Raw genomic sequence first — 21,072 nt, forward strand, 5'->3', positions numbered from 1 at the left:
ACTTAGAGGGGAATGAGCTTTTCGGAGCCCAGGCTTTAGCGACGGTACATCCTTTTCCTATGCCCTTAATACTTGCCTTTTTACGTTTCTTTTCTCATACTTTTGCTGCTTCTCTTGCAGGCTAACGCCCATTTACAAGGGGCGATTCACCAAGCTAAGGCTTGGAAGGTTGGCCTGGAGGATGCTAATAAGAAGTTGGAGGAGGCCAACCAGAGAATAGAGGCCCTTGAAGCTCAACTGGCCTCTTCCACTTCTGACCTGGAAACGGCCCAGGCTGAAAATGTTATTCTGAAGGCTCAGAAGGATAAAGCCTTTGACGGCTGGATGGACACCCAGGAGTTCAAGGACTTGATGGTGGAGCACGATGCCCTCCTACACCCAGTTAGCTATAAAGAAGGCTTGAGATGCTGCTGTGGAGGCCGTCCAAGATGAATTTCCAGAAATCCTTGAGCAGTCCTCCTTTCCTTGCCCTGTGCGAGTTCTGGAGCTTGGGGGTGTTACTGACAAGCTTGCTGATTTGATCAAAGACGGCCCTTCAGGGAGCCCAGACCACAAGAGGAAAGAACTTGAGTCCAGCTCTGGGGAGGAGGAGACTTCTTCCGAAGAAGATTCTGCGCCTGCTGTGAAGAAGGTCAGGGTGGAAGAGCCTCCAAGGGCTGCGCCTCAGAATCCAGTGTCTCCCGCATCATCCAAAGCATCCGAAGGCGGTTCTGATGGAACCTCTACGGGGACTTCTGAGGGGATGACTGAGACGTCCGAGGAGACTTCGGATAGTGGTTTCGAAGAATCCGAGCCTTCCGAGGCCTAAGTTTTTTTTATGTATATCTTCTTTCTAGACAATATGTGAACTTTGTTTATGTCAGAACTTGTTACCCTTCGGGGTTATTACATATGCTGCTTTCCTTACTTGCCTCTTTCTACTTTATCTTTATAATACTTAATATGCATTTGAACTTTAAACATCCTTAGATTGAAATAATTTCAAACTCTTTAATATGAAGTCTGGTTTTCCAAAACCTTACATAGCATGGGTTCGACCCTAATCAATAAAAATTAGACAATGTAAATTCTACTGGAATATAAAATCCTATGCAAGCAAAGCTTCAAGGTGCTTTTAAACCTACTTGTCACAATGACAAGTGAGAATTGTACTTCGACTATCTTACACATGATAAACCTTCAGGTTTTGTGCATGCCAGGTTCTCGGGACTTCAAAACCATCCATAGTCTCCAGCTTGTAGGTTCCTCTACCCTGAACGCTCTTGACTCTGTACGGCCCTTCCTAATTTGGGGCAAGTTTTCCTTTTTGTCCTGCACCAGAAGCTTCCACTTTCCTTAATACCAAATCTCCTTGCTTGAAGAATCTCTCTTTAACCCTTAGGTTGTAATAAAATGAAGCTTTTTTTTGGTATTCCACTATCTTTGCATGTGCCTCATCTCGCACTTCATCAATTAGATCCAGGGCTAACCTCTGCCCTTCCTCATTTTCTTCTGCATTGAAAGCCCGAATCCTTGGAGAGGAATGTGATATCTCCACTGGAACTACTGCTTCTGCCCCATATGCCAACATGAAGGGCGTCGCTCCTGTCGTGACTCTACAGGTAGTCCTATAGGCCCATAATATGGGAAGTATCTCATCCACCCAATTATTTCTTGACTTCTCTATCCTCTTTTTTAGTCCATCCAGGATTATTCGATTTGCTACTTCCGCTTGCCCATTGGCTTGTGGGTGAGCCACAGAGGTGAACCGTAACTCAATTTCATTTTCTTCACAATACTTCTTGAATTCCTCATTATTGAATTGTGTTCCATTGTCAGTGATGAGGATACGGGGAATTCCATATCGGCACATAATGTTTTCCCACAGGAATTGTGCGACCTGCTTAGTTGTGATCTTGGCCAAGGGTTTGGCTTCGATCCACTTGGTGAAATAATCAATGGCTACAAGCAGAAACTTCCTTTGTGCCGTGGCCATGGGAAAAGGCCCCAAAATATCCATTCCCCATATAGCAAAAGGAATGGGCGAGTTGATAGAGGTCAGCATCTCGGGGGGTTGTCTAACAACACGTGCATGCTTCTGACAGCGATCACATTTCTTCACATATTCTTTGGCATCAGCCATCATTTCTGGCCAATAAAAGCCTAAACGAGTTATCTTATGAGCCAAAGCCCTGCCCCCCAAGTGTTGTCCACAAATGACTTCATGAACTTCTTTAAGAGCCAAGTGTGCCTCATCGGGCCTGAGACACCTTAAATAAGGAACCACGAAAGATCTTTTATACAGAATCCCATCTATTAAAGAGTACCTTAGTGCGCGAACAGTTAACTTCCGTGCTTCAGCTGCATCGCTTGGCAACCAACCGGTTTGAATGTGAGCCTTAATAGGATCAATCCACGACGTCCCCAGGCCTATATGAGCCACAAGTTTAACATCTATGCTTCTAGTCTTCAAAACACGGAAGTACACACTCCTGAACTTTCTTCTATTTCCGATGAAGCAAACTTTGATAATGCATCCGCCTTAGCATTTTCTTCCCTTGGAATGTGTTCAACATGGCACTCATTAAATTGGGTCATCACAACCCTTACTAGGGGGACATACTTAGCCATCGTATCATCCCTTGCCTCAAATTCTCCCTTTACCTGGGATATGATCAGCTTCGAGTCTCCACGAACCTTTAAGTTTTTGACTCTAAGTGTCCCAGCTAGGCCAAGATCAGCTATCAGGGCTTCATATTCTACCTCATTATTTGTGGTTGGGAAGTCTAGCTTCATAGCATACTCAATTAAGAACCCATCAGGGCTTTGCAATACCAATCCTGCTCCACTGGAGTTTGTTTTTGATGCTCCATCAAAATAGAGAACCTAATACTCTTTCTCCTTATCATCCTTCTCTCTATCCCCATTATCGACTCCCTTATCTTGTGGTATGGTATCTTCCTTCCCCCCGACTTCTTGGTTGGGTATGGTGCATTCCACCACTGAAGTCAGCTAGTGCCTAGGGCTTTTATTGCCGTTCGCGGCTTATACTTGAGATTGAACTCTCCCAACTCTATCGCCCACTTAATCAATCTCCCACTTGCCTTGGGGCTGTGAATGATATTTTTCAATGGCTGATTTGTTAACACCTCAATCTGATGAGCCTGGAAGTAAGGACGCAGTTTTCTCGAAGCCATTACCAAGGCTAGAGCAAACTTCTCAATAGTTGAATAATTTAATTCAGCACCATGCAGAATTTTGCTGACATAATATACGGGTTTCTGGACTTTCAGCTCCTCCTTAACCAACACTGCGCTCAAGGCGCTCTCTGAAACAGCCAAGTACAAGAATAAAACTGCATTCAAAGATGGCTTGACCAACAACGGAGCCTGCGCCATATATTTCTTCAATTTTTCGAAAGCCTTCTGATTTTCCTCACTCCATACAAGGTCCTTAATATTTTTTAGTGACTTAAAGAATGATAGGCACTTGTCTCTTGACTTGGAGATGAATCGTCCCAGCGCAGCAACCCTTCCTGTGAGCTTCTGAACATCCTTGACAGTTTTTGGTGGTTCCATGTCCAGGATCGCATTTATTTTATCGGGGTTAGCCTCAATTCCTCTCTTTGAGACCATCAATCCCAAGAATTTCCCAGATCCTACTCTGAAGGCACACTTCGTAGGATTCAACATCATCTTGTGGTACCTCAGGACCTCAAAAGCTTCCCTCAAATGGGTTATATGATCAGTTTTTACTAGACTCTTGACTAACATGTCATCAACATAGACTTCCATAGTCTTTTCAATAAAGTCCTTAAAAATTTTATTTACCAACCTTTGATAGGTGGCTCCTGCATTCTTAAGACCAAATGCCATAACAAGATAACAATAAACACCAAAGTCAGTGATGAATGATACCTTTGGAATATCATCCTTATGCATTTTGATCTGGTTGTATCCGCTAAATCCATCCATGAAACTCAGCATTTCATGCCCAGCATTGGCATCAATCAAAGTATCAATCCTTGGCAACGGAAAATAGTCTTTAGGGCATGCATCATTCAGGTCAGTGAAGTCTATACACATCCTCCACTTCCCATTAGCCTTCTTTACCATTACAGGGTTTGCCAACCATTCCGGAAATTGAATCTCCTCAATGAAACCAGCCTCTAAGAGCTTTTCTACTTCCTGTTTTATAGCCTCTTGTCTTTCGGGGGCAAAATTTCTTTTCTTTTGTTTCACTGTCTTCCTGCTTGGATCCACGTTTAGCTTATGAGTAATCAGCCCCGGGTCTATGCCCGGCATATCAGCTGCTGACCAAGCAAACACATCACTATTTTCTTGCAAAAATTTCACCAACTTCCCTCTAAGGGGCTCCTCTAATGTGGCTCCAATAAAAGTCATATTCTCAGGATTCTCGGGGTCTAAAGGAATTGAAACCAAGTCTTCTGCTGGCTTTCCTCTCTTCTCATCATTTTCTCGAACATCCATATCCTCAATAGGAAGAACCTGCCCCCCGACTCCATCTGCCCTCAAAGAGGCCACATAACAGCTTCTTGCCATTTTTTGATCTCCTCTTTCTTCTCCAATCCCATCTCGAGTCGGAAATTTCATAACTAAATGATAAGAAGAAGGGACTGCCTTAAAGCCATGTATCCCTGTTCTTCCCATGATAGCGTTGTAGGTCGAACTAGCCTTTATTACCATAAAGTCCAACATCTGTGTTGCTTGCCTTGGTTCCGTACCTATGGTGGTTGGCAACTTGATTAAACCTTCTACATGACATTCTACTCCAGCAAATCCATATATCGGCATGTCAGTTGGTGTCAACTGGGAGTCGTTATACCCCATCCTTAGAAAGGTGTCGTGGAGCAAGATATCCACAGAAGCACCATTATCCACAAGGACCCTCTTAACCGGGCTATTTCCTATTATCGGTGTTATGACCAGCGGGTCGTCATGAGGAAACTTTACACCCTCTAGGTCAGAATCATCAAAAGCCAATGTTACTTCTGTCCTGGCCCTCTTCAGGGCTTCTCCTACAATATGCATAACCTCTCTAGTATATGCCTTTCTGGAATTTTGGATAATCCGGCAGCAGTTGGACCTCCAAAGATCGTGTTTATCACAGGCCCTCGAGGTCGCGGCCCTCCAAAAATTGCATTTATAACTGTCCCTCTAGGTTGGGGATTCCGCCCCTGATCGTCTTGGTCCCTACTACGATCTTCAAAGTTCTTCCTTCCATTATTATTCCTGTCCCCTCCTTCTCCAGTATACTTGTTCAATCTCCCTTTTCGAATCAAAAACTCAATTTCATCTTTCAATTGCCTACACTCATCGGTGTCATGGCCAACATCTTTGTGAAATCTGCAATACTTGCTCTTATCTAGTATGGTGGGATCAGCCTTCAAGGGCTTAGGCCAGCGAATATCTCTATCTTTCTCAATCTCCATCAAAATCTGGCTTCTAGGAGCATTCAGCTTAGCATATTTATGGAACTTTTGCCCAGGTCCTCCCTTCTTGGGGATTGAATCAGAATTTTGTTCAGTTCTAGGATACTTGTCCTTTGCAATATATTCTAAATCAGTTTTCCTCTTCTTGTTTCCAGTGGGCTCATTACTTACTACGGTCTTCCTCATACTTTCTTCAACCTTGATATACTTCCCTTGCCCTCTCTTGGAGCTGCAACATGCTTTCAGGGGGGACGTTTGGCCAAGGACATCTTGAAAAACTCATCCCTAGTTCCTTGTTGCAGTGCTATCATGGCCACCTTATCATCAAGGTCTGGGACTTTTAAAGTCTCCTTTGTGAAACGATTCAGGTAATCTCTCAAAGATTCCTTAGCTCCCTGCACAATACTTATAAGAGATGCTGAACTTTTCTCATGGACTCTCCCACTGATGAACTTCTTAATAAAAGCCTGACTTAACTCTTTGAATGATCCAATAGAGTTTGGGGGCAAGCGACTGTACCATCTTTGAGCCATACCCGACAGGGTTTGAGGGAAGGCCTGACACTTTATAGCATCATTCACGGGTTGCAGCAGCAGTGCATTAGAGAATGTCCTAACATGATTAGCGGGGTCTCCCGTACCATCATAGGCTTTGATAGTGGGCATCTTGAATTTCCTTGAGATATGGGCATTCATTATCTCTTCTGTGAAAGGTGGAGTTGGATCATCAGGATCTCCAAGGGGAAGGAGATTGCTTGGATCAGTTCTTGGGGCGACAGCCCTTCTTCGTACCGGACCATCCAGGTCTATGACAGGAGGAGGATTCCTCCCCCTAGGAGCTATCTGGGGTCTGGTGGCCTGGTGAGCTTCCAAGTCACAGGTACATGTACTTGTTGAACTTGAGGATTCGTACCTTAAATAGTCGGGGGAGTTGTCCCTTATGGATGAGGTTGAGTTGCCCCTATCTGGGCTTCCCCTTGAGTAGATGCATAAGTTGAATGGGGAGGAATCTCCACGGTTGACGAAATAACCTGGGTTGTCCCTGATGGTGTTCCTTCCTCTAGAGCTCTAATTGTTCTCCGTGTTCTCGCCATGGTTGTTGTTGTGCCTTCCCACAGACGGCGCCAAATGTTATGGATAAAAAACTAAGGTTATTATTTGCTGTATTTATTACTAAGATTTGGGAGCTCAAGGCCTTTAATGGCTGCTCTCGTGTTTCGTAGCTTAATTCTGCCTTTACGAGATGCCTACGTATCTCTGTGAATTAGAGAATCAAGCCAAAAAATGTAGTTCTTGTTTGTGGGGTGAGACCCCTTATATAGATGTTGAGAGTCCTTGAATTGGACTTGGTATAGGAGACTTGGTGGGCAAGTCTCATAATTAGAATGGACTTTGGAGTCCTAGATAGTAGGAAACTGATTCCTTATCCTTTTAGGTCCCCTTGAGGCCAATCTACAAGGATTTATATCCCCACTAGGACTTATCTTAATAGCTGTTTTCCTCATTTATTTATTAATTACGAAATTAATAAATAATCAGGGCTTTTGGGCCATCTTTGTTCCATCAGGCCTGATCTGGTCCATCAGGCCTGATCAATGTGTTGACCTTTTTGGTCTGAATGTCATACATCTTCTTATTGGGCCTAGCAGCCCACACCTTGCAATATTTAATTATACAATCATGATTTATTTATCCCTATCACATACTATTCTAAGTTTAGAATAGTTAAACATTTTATATTTCGCTATAAATTACTCTATACAGTGGAACATTGAATTGAGATTAGCGAATAACTAATTGTTCTAGTTATTTCGCCATCGATTGTTGAGATAGCTCTGGACCATGAGAAATGGGGAGTTATATGTTTAAGGATGTCCTTTGATTCGACTCCTTTCATCAAAATGTTTTATGGATTGGATGAATGCGTAAGTGACCGGGACGGACGGTCCAGCGGAGGGCTATTACTATGTGTTATGTGAAATATTATGACACCATTTTGCCACAGGCAGGTATATTGCCTTTTTATTTGAGTACTCGTATTTTGGGGATATGTTTTTATGAATCATGACCCTGTGCTTATCACACGGGCTGATCAACATGTGATAGTACGTCCGTCGGAGTTAGATTCCAATCTAAAAATTATCGTTTATTGTTGATAGCTTGTGAAATTTTTATTATTGATCAAATATTACTAACTTTATCCTGTTGTTCAGTTATTATCAGAATGTGGTTTATCATTTCAAGCACATTTTATACTGCTTGCTGAGCATTTCTTTCGCTCATACTTGTTTATCAATCTAATCTTTCAGCTAAGCCAGAGCAGGCTTGAGATCCAGGTTTGATCAGAAGTCGAATGCTTGTAAATAGTGGTGTGTATTCCAGGTAGACTGTTTTGGGACGCTTGGATAGTCTAGAGGCTTGTAATAAAATTTGAATAAATTGTAAAACTAATTAGACTTATGGTTTGTAATAACAGTTGGTTTGTATTAGTGCATGTTTCAGACTATAACCTGTGATCGATCCAGTTGCATGCAAGGGGTCATATTTATTATATTATCCCACCGTGGTTATTTTATTTTAGTTTAGTGGCTAGTGACCCCCAAATCTAGACCCCGGGTTTGGAGGGCGTCACAATACTGGCGTCTGTATCAAAGCGGATATGACATGTTTGAAATGTAAGCAGAAAGGGCACTATTCTAACGAATGTCCAACAGGAAAAACAGCAGAAATCACTTGCTTCCGGTGTGAAAAGAAAGGGCCTATCGCTAAGAATTACAAAGTACCAGCAATGGCAGCTAGTATTCTGAAAGTGTTGGCATTACCTCCTCCACTGCCGCCTAATCAACACAGAGCAAGAACTTTCAATATGACAATGAAAGAAGCAGTGCAGAGTCCTAGTGTAATTACAAGTACGCTTTTGGTAAATTCCGTAAATTCAAAAGTATTAATTGATTCTGGAGCTACCCGTTCATTTATTTCTGAAGAATTCCCTGATAAGTTACATTGTGAAATTGAATGGTTGAGCGAGACGTTAATTATAAAATTAGCGAATGACGACCAAGTTCCAGTAGATCGAGTATGTCCTACATGCGATATAGAAATAGCCGGACATCATTTCTCCGTAGACTTGATTCTTTTTAAGTTAGGAGAGTTTGACATCATTTTGGAAATGGATTGGTTATCTTGTCATAATGCTCAGATCGATTGCGCAAACAAGAAAGTGAGATTGCGAACTGCGGAAAATATAACGGTAATATTCAGAGGCGAAAAACAGCAAAAGAAATTTTTGACGGTAATGCAGACCAAAAGATTGCTTCGACATGGATGTGAGATGTACATAGATTACGTGTTAGATACTGAGAAGGAAAGTTCCAAAATAGAAGCATTCCAGTTGTATGTGAATTTCCTGACGTCTTTTCAGAGGAGTTTCCAGGGTTACCGCCAGATCGAGAAATTGAATTTATGATTAATTTAGTACCAAGTACAGAACCAGTTTCGAAAGCTCCATATCGAATGGCTCCAGTCGAGATGAAGGAATTGTCAACGCAATTGCAAGATCTTCTAGACCGAGGTATTATAAGATCCAGTGTCTCCGTGGGGCGCACCAGTATTATTCGTGAAGAAGAAGGATGACAGCATGCGACTATGCATTGACTATCGGGAATTGAATAAGCTCACTATCAAGAATAAGTATCCTTTACCTAGAATCGACGATTTGTTCGATGAGCTAAAAGGAGCCGCATGGTTTTCGATGATAGATTTGCGATCAGGCTATCATCAATTAAAGATTAAAGCTGAAGTTATCCCCAAGACTACATTCCTACTAGATGTGGACATTACGAATTTCTTGTAATGGCCTTCAGTTTGACCAATGCGCCAGCAGCATTCATGGATCTAATGAACAGGGTATTCAAGAGGTATTTGGATAAATTTGTGATTGTATTTATCGATGACATATTGATTTACTCAAAAACGGAAGAAGAGCATGTTGAGCACTTAAGGATAGCTTTGGAAATTCTGAGAAGAGAGCAACTATACGTGAAATTCTCGAAATGTGAATTTTGGTTGAAGGAAGTACAATTTCTAGGGCACATCATCAGTAGAGAAGGCATTCAAGTCGATCCAGCGAAGATTGAAGCTGTCTTGAGTTGGGAAAGGCCAAAGACACCGATAGATGTTCGAAGTTTCTTGGAATTGGCAGGATATTATAGAAAATTTGTCAAAGATTTGGCGAAAATAGCAACGCCACTAACCAAGTTAACTCGAAAAAGTGAAAAGTTCGTATGGGATGACAATTGTGAAGAAAGTTTCCAAGAGCTGAAGAATCGATTAATAACTGCACCGGTACTCGTATTACCAGACGAGAATGGAAATTTTGTCATTTACAGTGATGCTTCATACCGCAGATTAGGATGTGTACTGATGCAGCATCGTAACGTCATTGCATATGCTTCGAGATAGCTAAAACCTCATGAACAAAAATATCCTATGCATGACCTGGAATTAGCAGCGATCGTATTTGCGTTCAAACTTTGGAGACACTATCTCTACGGTGAGAAATGTGAAATCTACACGGATCATAAAAGTCTGAAGTACATCTTTACGCAGAAGGAACTGAACATGAGACAACGCCGATGGCTGGAATTGATTAAAGATTACGATGTTACGATCAATTATCATCCAGGGAAAGCAAATGTTGTGGCAGATGCGCTGAGCCAAAAAGAAAAATTGAATTTGTTAACTTCATGTGAAGAATTAGCCAAGGAATTTGACAAGTTGGAAATCGAAATTCGTGTTCCCAATGAATCTACTGAAGCTATCTACGCTATGACTTTTCAACCGGAATTACTAGTGAAGATTCACCGCTGTCAAGAAGAAGTGATGAGTCAAGATGACGACTTAACGGGAGAAGAAATTACAACTCAGAAGGATAAAGAAGGAATTCTACGCTTTGCATCAAGAATCTGGATCCCTAACGTGGCAGAACTGAAAGAAGAAAAATTGTGAGATACGCACAGTTCGAAGTATACCATTCATCCAGGAAGTACAAAAATATATCATGATCTGAAGGAAAAGTTTTGGTGGCAAAATATGAAGAAGGAGATAGCCGAATGGGTAAGTAAATGCTACACATGCCAGCGAGTTAAAGCGGAACATCAACGTCCGAGCGGATTACTGCAACCATTAGATATTCCAGAATGGAAATGGGAACATCTAGCGATGGATTTTATGGTAGGACTTCCAAGGACTAAAGCAAATCATGATGTGATATGGGTATCATTGACAGACTAACAAAGTCGGCACATTTTCTACCGATTAATGAAAGATTTTTGCTCGACAAGCTAGTGCATTTGTATCTCAAGGAAATTGTGATGCGACATGGAGTTCCAATATCTATCATGTCTGATCGAGATCCCCGATTCAATTCAAGATTTTGGAGACAATTTCAAGAATGCCTTGGAACTAAATTAAATATGAGTACCGCTTATCATCCGCAAACCGATGGGCAAAGTGAAAGGACTATCCAAACAATCGAAGACATGCTACGAGTTTGTGCGATTGATTTCGAAGGCAGTTGGGATGAGCATCTACCTTTGGTTGAATTTTCTTTCAACAATAGCTATCATGCAAGCATTGGAATGCCACCATACCAAGTGTTATATGGAAGAAAATACAGATCACCAGTATATTGGGATGAAGTTGGAGAACGCAAGGGTTTGGGTCTAGAATAATCCAACAGACTAAAGAAAAGATAGAACTTATTCAAAAGCGATTGGATGCATCACAAAATAGACAACGCAAATTTGCAGATCAAGCTAGGGAGGGTATAGACTACCAGGAAGGAGAACATGTGTTACTCAAAATATCGCCATGGAAATGATTGGCCAGATTTAGCAACAAGGGTAAATTGAAGCCACGATACGTCAGACCGTTTGAAATTTTGAAGAAAGGGGGAAAAGTTGCGTACGAATTAGCTTTACCGCCTCATATGCAACATATTCACAATGTGTTTCACGTATCGATGCTTAAGCGATATAATCCTGATTCTAGGCATGTAATAGAATATGAACCGGTAGATATTCAACCTGATTTGTCTTTTGTAGAACAGCCGATAAGAATTTTAGATGGGCGAGAGAAAGTGTTGAGAAATAAGTCTGTGTCTCTAGCGCGAGTATTGTGGAGAAACCCTATGGTTGAAGAATCAACCTGGGAACTTGAGAGTGAAATGTTAGAGAAATATTCTCATTTGTTTTCATAGTGAGATTCTGAGGACAGAATCCTATTAAGGGGGGAATGATGTAACGTCTGGGAAATTACGTCTGTATTATATCATATTTATAATAAATTATGTGTATTAATGTGTCGTTTATGTGGAATTAACTGTCAAACCCTAATTGCTATATGTTACGTGCATTCTGTGTTGTCCAAATATTTTCTAGATATTTTATTTTTCATTTATAGCTTTCAATTTCAAAAGTTTTACGACCTGAACCATGATTTTAAAGCAGATATTTCAAATAAAATAATGGGCCTTATTTTTCATCAAATGGCTTTTACCATCGCAATATTCTGAACATCTAGGCATTTTATAAATTTTTTCATTTTGCGAAAAATGACTTTTCCGGGCCCCATTGGGTGTTAAAAACCCCACAAAAATCACATTTTTATTTTTATAAAATTATAGGACTTTTATTTATACCATTTCTTTGTATTTTTGTATTATTCACAATTTTTGGGAAATTTTGGCATATATATTGTATATATACAATATTTATAAATTAAATTTTAATACTCAAAAATTATAAAATTAGGGGCCTATTAATTTTTAAAAGTGTAGAATTAGGGCCTTAATTTTAATTAGGAGTATTAATTTTACTACTATAAATAGCCTAATTTTTATTTAATTAATTATAATTAATCATTAAAAATCAGAAAATTAGTAAATTTTTCTACAAACCGGGCCGGGAAGAACAGGGTCGGGTCGAGAATTAAATCGAGGGTTTTGATCTGATTTCTATACCAAATCAAGCAGTTCGAGTACTCAAATCACATATTTTGATCTATTCTTTTCATTTTTGATATCAATTTCCGTTTTAATTCATAGTTTTTGATTTTCAATTTTTAGGGGTTTATACCCGATTTGGTACTTTTTGATTCTGGGGTTATTTGTTGAAATTGATGTTATGTATAGCTTTGTCTGATGATTTCTGACCGATTCCTGTTAATCAGTTTTACAAACGATTGCTTAAACTGATAGTTCGATATCTAGGGTTATGTATTTTTTTTGTTTAATCGTTTTTTATTTTAGGGATATCTGAGGTATGTTTGAGTATGGGGGTTTGATTGTGGGTGTTATGAGCTCTATTTTAAGCTATAGAACGTAATTTTTGATGCACGATTTAAGCAAATCGGAATTTGGCCGGAATTTTAAGTCGGTTGTGAATGGAATCCTGATCTAGGGGTTATTAAGTTCTATTGTTAGTTGATACGTGTTTAGAACTTAATTTACAATCGATTCCATACCAAATCGAGCACAAACGATTCGTAGTTTGGCCAGAAATCGACTTCGCTGGAAACTGCAGAAGTTCACCGGAGTTCCTTTGAGTTTTGGCCGGAAAAGACGACTCATGGATCGTATATTGTTGGTGATGGCAGCATGAGGTTTCTGTGTTGATGCTGAATGGAAACCCTCTCAAAAACAGTCCAAATCGTCCCTGCGTTGGCCTGAATTAAAGTGGCCGGAAAATTTTCCGGTGACTGGATTGTCATCGGAATCTATGTTCTTGGTGACCCATTTACCCGAATTCAAATCCAGATTAAAACCCGGTTTTGATCTGTTTTTGTCAGAAGCCATTTTCGGACAACTGTTTCTGAAATTTTTACTTTTATTTTTATTTTTATTAATTATAAAAATCAGTTTTATTTATTTATAAATTGATTAATTAATTATTTAATTAATTGATTTATATTATAAATAATTCTAAAATATTTTTAAAAATTAGATTTAGTTATTTTCTCAAATGTTTATTATTTATTTATTGTTTATTTATTATTTATTAATTATTTAAAAATGATTAATTATTTTGATAATTAATCAAATAATTTTCAATAGATCATAATAAATTTATTTTAATTCCAAAAATTATAGAAAAATCATTTTTAGTTCTGATTTTTCTTAAATAATTATTTAAAAATTATTTTAGAGTTTAAAAATTAGTAATAATCATTTATATTGAATATTAAATTGAATTATTTGTGTTTAATTGAATTCTTTGACTCTATAAAAATGAATTCTTTTCATTAAAAATAATATTAAAACGTAATTGTTGTGTATATGTTGTGTACTTGATGATTTCATTAACAAAACACCTTGGTAGATTTTACTTAGTGAAAAATGTAGAACTCGACGGATAAAAATTATAGTCTCGACGGATAAATCAATATAGTCCCGACAGATGATGATTTATTATCCATCGAGTGAGTAGCTTATGTAACAATAAGTCTGTAGCACATTTCTGTATACACATTGTTTAGATTCTGTAGTAGTACACAAGTCATGTTAACTTTAACTAGATATGCAGAATAGGTTGATTAATTGTACATAGATGATATCCTGTAATTCTGCATAAATGAAATGAAGTCAAGTGCCAGATTGTACAGTGACAACACAGTCACATTCGTCAAGTGTATGCAAATGGAATGTGGAAGCCTATTCAACTGGGTTTTAGAGAACAAAGAAGTATTGCCACTTTCATGCTATTATGAAGATATTCAAAGATGCTGGAATAGAGTAATGAAGCAGCATAATATTACACTTGATAGTTTTTGTTTTATTATCTTGTCTTATTGCTTTGTAATCTTGGTGATATATGAACCAAGAAGTAGCAAATAGAACAACAAACTAAGCAACCAAGAGAGAAATATTTGTAAGCTGTATTCCTAGCATTTCTCTACAATCTTAGTTGTTGACAATTTGTAAGCAGCTGTGAGCTAATTACTACACAGAGTTCTCTTGATATATTATATATATCTCTGGTGGATACATTCAAATCCACCAAAAAGTTTTTAAAGGCTTGTGTTTTTAATTACTTGTATTTTGATTCATTTCAAGTTATTATTTCGCACTCTGCAAATCAATTCACACTGATATATATTTAAGTTAGAACAATTTTATTTGTGAAAAAGTTTCAAGAATTCCGTTCAACCCCTTCTGTAATTCTTGTTGCATTGTTAAGGGACTAACAATTGGTATCAGAGCAAGCTCTTGATAAACAAAGATTTTAAAGATCACAACAAAAAATTAAGATGAACAAGAAGGATGTTGGAGTCAAGATTCGTTTTTTGGAAAAAGATAATTACCATCACTGAAAGGTAAAGTTGCATCTTTATTTACTTTCTCAAGATGAGGTCTATATAGATTGCATAGAAAGAGGCCCTCATGTACCAATGAGAGCTGCCACTAGAAATGAGCCATCTGTCCCCAAGCCAAGGCATGAATGGTTTGATCCTAATATTGAACAAGTCAGGAAAGATAAGAAGGCCATGAATATCCTGTTCAATGGAGTTGATGGTGATATGTTTGATAACATCTGATAAGTGGCATTTTATACCACGTAGAACGTCTTATAATAGCTTAAATTTGTGTCTTAAAATCAATTATTGGTGTATTTGATGCGTTTTTCTAGTGTTTGTGCATTTCAGGGTATCAGTTGCATTTCGGGAGAGAATTCATCAATAATAAGCCTTGGCATGTGTTCAGCATTGTAAATGGGAAGATAGGAGCAGATTACAGCGAAGAAACGGAGAAAAACATATCAATTTTCCAGAAGGGGTCTAAGCGCCCGCTCAGCTCTGCTGAGCGGCCGCGCAGGAAAGTTGAGCGGCCGCGCAGGGTCGTAATTTCAGATTTATTAATTTAGACTTCTATTTCTGTTTGGCTTCCAACTTCTGAGTTATCTAGGTTTTACGGGACTCCTATATAAGTAGATTTCAGAGACGTTTCAAAAAGGTTGGATCGTAGTATTAATCAAGGAGCGAAGGAGATAAGGAAGAAGACCGTTTTAGCACAGCGCAACGAAGAGGAAGTATATTTTCTTGTGATTCTTTATTTCGTTGTAATGTTGGATGCTAGTTTTCTTACTTTGAACCTATTTACTCTTGTGACGTACTCTGGTTTAATATAAGTAGTTTAGTTATTATTTTCTTGTGTTATTTATCATGTTTTCATATGAACCCATGATGACGATGGGTGCTATCATGGGCTAATCGTGATCATGGGGTCGTAACGGATTTACTATGGAATTCTTTAGTTAGTTGTTTAATACCTTAGTGTGTGATGATTGTTTGTATGATATCTAGTATTGGTTGTGCGTATTCGTCTTATATGCGTCACGAATATATAAGATATGGGGTTAATCTCTTGTGAAGCGACGGTGGATCTTGAGATTTAGAACTTACCATGCTAACATAGGTTCATGTATGAATATGCATGATTAGTGGGTAACTCTAACAGTTTTATTCGCCCTATGTAATCAAAAAGGAATAACTTGTGCTTAAATTGTTATGTTGTCAATTTTTGTAGACATATAGGGACTGTTAGGTCCCAATGTGTTTGTAGAAGGGGGGTTGAATACAAACAGCACCGAATAATCGAATTAAATGCGGAATAAAAAATGTGAAACAAAATTCAAGTTAAATAAAAATATTATTAAACTTGAAAGGTGTTACAACAAATATATCGATTACAAGGAATTAATCTCAAATCAATTATCACAAATCTAGAATAAATTCGACATGAACTTTTTCTATTTTTGTAATAAAAAGATTCAAATGCTAAATGCAATTTGAGATTAAGTTCTAGGGATTTTGATCCGCTAGATTGTTACACAAGAACAAGATAAATAATTCTAGTGGTTGAATTTAACATTAACAAACTAGAAATTGATCTTGAAGTTTGCAGATGAGATGAAATATTTTTCTGCTTCTTTTTCTTTTCTGCTTGTTCTTGACTTCTGTATTCTTGATATTTAGTTGCTGCTACTCTGCTCCTTTTTAAATCAACAAAACAATAGAATTGAATTGGCATGACAATCCTATAGTTGGCAAGACTTTCGGTAGGACAATTGATTGAACTAGCAAGACAATCTGAATGAACTAGCATGACAATCAGAATGAACTAGCAAGACAATCTGAATGAACTAGCATGACAATCAGAATGAACTAGCAAGACAATCATCCTCCTAGAGTAACTTTCGGTGAGACAATTGACAATGGCCTAGCATGACAATCGGTATGACAATCCTGATTGTCATGCTAGTTCATTTTCAATTGTCTTGCTGATTTAATGCTTGAATTTAATCCAATTAAACTTCTGAAAATTCCTAAAATTCCTAGAATTAATTCAGAATTAATTAATCAATTAATTCAATTAATAAATAAATTATTCTTCGCAGATATAATTTATTTTCTTAATTAAATTAGATGACTTAATTAATTAATAGAGAATTAATTCTAGTCTTGAGCAGCAACCATTCTTCTTCAAATCTTCTGAAAATCACTGAAAATTATGAATCAATTCCACCACTTCAACGTTGACACTCGATGTACTGTCTGGTTCATGAGTGACTAACTTCCGTGACGTTTCTTCATGTCTTGACTTTGACACTTTGATTTTCTTCAGATTAAATCCTTGTAATTTATTGATACCCTGACGAGATCTCTGTCACTCGATTAAATCCACGATCTTGATTTATATCACTGAGGCATGATCAACTTCTTGAACTTCTTCCAGTGAATTAACTCCTCAAGTCTATAGATGAACCTTGTTTCTGAATCCTTTGACAGATATTACTTTGCGAGATCTCTCTGACGGTCGATCCACTATTTACTTATTACATTCTTATTTGAGTTGAGTTGAATCCTCGAATATACAAATAGGCTATGACATATGACTTACAATCTCCCCCTATTTGTTTGTTAGACAATAACACACAAATACCTAGAGGATAACTCAACTAACAAATAAGAAAAAGATATAAACATACATGCAAAGTAAATAGCAGAAAAGTTCTGGATGAGATTTAACATTTTCCAGATTCCAAGTAGATGTTCCTCTAGACTGAACATATCTTCAAGTAGTTCCATCTTTATTTGTACAACCACATTTCCTGTTGAGAAGCCCATATCTCTTGCTTCTCCCCCTATGAGAATCAACTGGTTAAAGAAGATCACCTTCGTTTTACCACCTCTCCCGTACAATAGGATCCGCAGATAAAAATCAATGGTACTCCCCTAACAGCTTCTTCCCTTACTAGGAAATCACCTTGTGTTTACCACCTCTCCCGTACAATAGGATCCGTAGTTACAAACAACAATGGTGTGGTGTAGTGTACATATAGGATCTTTTTCTTACTCCCTGCTATTTCTCCCCCTTAGTTGAGGAATCCTCCAAACTATTACTTAAGCTTTTATCTCCCCCTTAAAGAAGGAATGTATGCCGTCGTCAGAAGGAGTTCTCATATTTCACTTGGTTGGAAAAGAAATAACAAGTAGTTTCACTTTCTTCCTCACTGTGAGTGTGTGATCCTGTTTAGTGTACCTCACATGTGTTTCACTCTTCTCTCCACTCGTGTTTACACTCATTCTCACAAGTGTATCACTCTTCTCATAGCTCCATATTCCAGCTGTACCTGCAAGGAAAATCACCTTAGCCATCCTTAAAGGAGGTCACAGGTGGTGCAATGGGAGTTCACAAATCCCCATCCTTGTTAAACTCGTCAGATAAATCTGAGTCATAATCTACAAGTTGCTAGTTTCCCTTTTAGGGTTCCAGATTTGAATTCTGGGAAGGTAAACAATGATCCAAAGAATTTAGCATAAAGATCAAAGTTCCCTTCTAATGTCTGTGAAGACATTTCCTTGTGACTTATCAGGTAATATCTGAATCATTGTCAACAAGTTGCCGATCTGCACCTATGTCAGATCCACTATCCGCAGATGCATCCAGGGGATTTAAGCCTGGGGAGGTAGACACTGACCACTGACATATGGCTTTTGGATCAGTATCCTCTCCTAACACCTGTAAAGGCAATTGGTCCACTAACGAACCTTGAACAATCGAATCTGACCTTAAAATGGTCGAAACTCTTGTTTCCGTCAACTCATCCTTTGTGTGTGTAACCTCTCCTTGTGCATCAAGAATTGTTTATGTTTGAAGTGGTGACACTACATCGGATACCTTGGCCGACAGGCAAAATTCAATAGACTCACCCTGTTGAGAGAATGAATCTAGTAACTGTTTTTGTGCCTTTTCAGCCATTACATCTTTTTGAGAAGATGTATGGGGGCTAGCAGTTGTCTCGGTTTAAATACTACTCATCTATGTAGGAGACAGAGCTACTGGGTTGACTACAGAACCTTCCTTATGTGGTGCACTAGGCACTATCTCCCTCACGCTCATTCATACTATTTTTAGTGGTAAAAGAGTGTTGGTTGGTTCTGTTTTTGTGTTTGTCTTTACAGTCTGGGATAGACGTTGTGGGTTTTCAACCTCATGACTGTCAATGAAAGAAAGTCATTGGAGACTGAACCTGTATCATAGAACATATGGTAATAGAGAGAAAATGATTTACAATAGTGATTTCAAAAGATTTTACATGACATAAGAAATCACTAATGTAGAAAGAAGTTTGATTTTGTTTTTCAATATGAATGAGTTTTTGATAAAACATTGATCACTTAGGGTAAAGTCTAAGTAATTCTCATTCATATCAAAAGCTTACAAATATATGCAACATAATGTTAACAACATATCATTGACCGATACTTGTCAAGTACTTTAGATACTAATTGTTATGTTGCATTAACAATATACCACTGCACATATAAAACAATATGATTGTGCTTAGTGATAAGATAGTTATTAATATGACGTATCTACTTATTCATATAAAATTATAACTTCTGTTAGAGTGCCATACCATGTTCTTGACGATTGCTTGAGCAGTATACTAGTTCATACCAACCTGAAGTGAGATTGTGAAGAAGAGATTGCATAGTCCAATAGATCTGCAGCTGCAAAGTCCATGAACTGTGGTGCATTGACTTCCTCTTTTGACTTACCAACCAGGAGTACACTTGTACACATCTTACTAGAGTCCAATTCCAAGTGTAATGTGCAGCAGGTGCCTGATATGTCGTAATATTCTCAAGTCTCGTCACTGGTGCTATATGTTAGATACTGCTTCCTGATAATAACCTAGCACAATATACAAAATTACAATGATAACATTCCCAGCTTGCAAACAGCCATATCCCTCAGATAAACCTTTGCTGTTATCTCCAAAGGTAATCAGGGGGCCAGCTTTCTCAATCCACATTTGATAGCAGGGCTCTATCTCCGGTCATATGTCTTGACGATCCACTGTCAAGAATCCACACTACCGGTTGTACCTGTTTAATGCCCTGCAACACAAATGGATTAACCCTTCTTCGGAACCCAAACTTGGTTGGGCCCGGCATACTTGTAGAACTGTCCTTTGTCAGGCAAAACAACATTTTTAATATTAATTGTCTCAACTTTCTCAATGACTGAACATTTGACCTTGTAAACAGCCTTAACAAATTTCTGTTTAAGCCTAGGCACAAATGTCTCCTTTCTAGCCTTAGAAGGACTAGCAGTCTTAGACCTATCATGCTTCTTGTTATTCACATGCTGACGAGGAGTAGTCTTATCATTAGACACATGCTTACCATTAAAATAAGCATACATCATATTAAAAGCACAAGACATACAATTAGCAACACCACATGCTTTATGAGAGTGATTAACAGCAGGTAATTTATGCATGGTAGACATGGCATTATTGTTATCCAACTCATGTGTGTCTGAGTTAGTCTCAGTTGCTTTCACAACTTTGACTGGAACTTTCGACTCACTTGACTTGGAAACAATCTTCTCATAAGCATGATCCTCAGCACGTATTTCTTCTTGAATAACAGAAGAGGTCGCATCAAATGGTTCAGCAATTGATGCTTTATAGAGGGGTTCATCAACACCCTTAAGCACATGTGGTACTTCCCTCCCTTTAGCACAGACATGAGGAGGGGAGTTTATGCCTAATTCTCCAATAGCAGCATTGTAATCATAACCTATTCCAGATGTTTGATTAACAGCTTGCTTACTGTAGAACTCTTTAGCCTTCGAACAAGAATTGAAGTAGGCTCTAACCTTAGTCTCAAGACCGGTGATCTTGTCTTTGAGAATAGTTTCGAGTTTTCTATAACAGTCAACTCTATTCTCTAGAAAAGATACCTGTTCTTTTAATTTGTCTTGATTAATGTGCACAAGTCTTAATTCATTGACCTCTTTCTCAAGGTCTGTGATCTGTAAACTTAACAGTTCATTATCACGACGTGCACAATCTAAGTTACCTCTTAGATGATAAACCATTTCAGCATCAGAAAGTTTTACCTCTATTCTTGACGATGAAGCTTTTCCATCAATAGCCATAAGAGCAAGATTTCCTTCATCTTCATCTTCACTATCAGTATCATCCCAGCTTCTTCCCTTTGCCAGATAAGCCCTTTCAGAGTTCTTTCTTACTTGCTTTGGCTTCCTACATTCTGTGGCAAAGTGTCCCA

The sequence above is a fragment of the Apium graveolens genome, chromosome 3, assembly GCF_009905375.1.
Source record: "Apium graveolens cultivar Ventura chromosome 3, ASM990537v1, whole genome shotgun sequence".
In the NCBI taxonomy this organism is placed as follows: Eukaryota; Viridiplantae; Streptophyta; class Magnoliopsida; order Apiales; family Apiaceae; genus Apium; species Apium graveolens.